Consider the following 294-nt stretch of genomic DNA (forward strand, 5'->3'; position numbering starts at 1 on the left):
GTTGATTCATCCATATCTCTTGCTTCTTTGTCCCTCCCAACCATTTTGTCTCCTTTTTTTCATTATTTTTTCACACGCTATCTCTTTACTAATTTCTTTCTCTTTCTTTACCTCATTCATTTATTTATCAATTTGCTATCTTTTCCATCTTTCAGGCCTAACCTTAGAATAATTAGCTTTCTTGTTCACTGTTAGATTATCCAAATTCCATGGCTTATACTGATTGAATTTCGTTCTAAGCTTGAACTACCTCATTTTAGACTCCTCTTTTACGCCATCTGTGCCATCATCCGT

This window comes from Penaeus monodon, chromosome 22 (assembly GCF_015228065.2).
Source record: "Penaeus monodon isolate SGIC_2016 chromosome 22, NSTDA_Pmon_1, whole genome shotgun sequence".
Lineage (NCBI taxonomy): Eukaryota > Metazoa > Arthropoda > Malacostraca > Decapoda > Penaeidae > Penaeus > Penaeus monodon.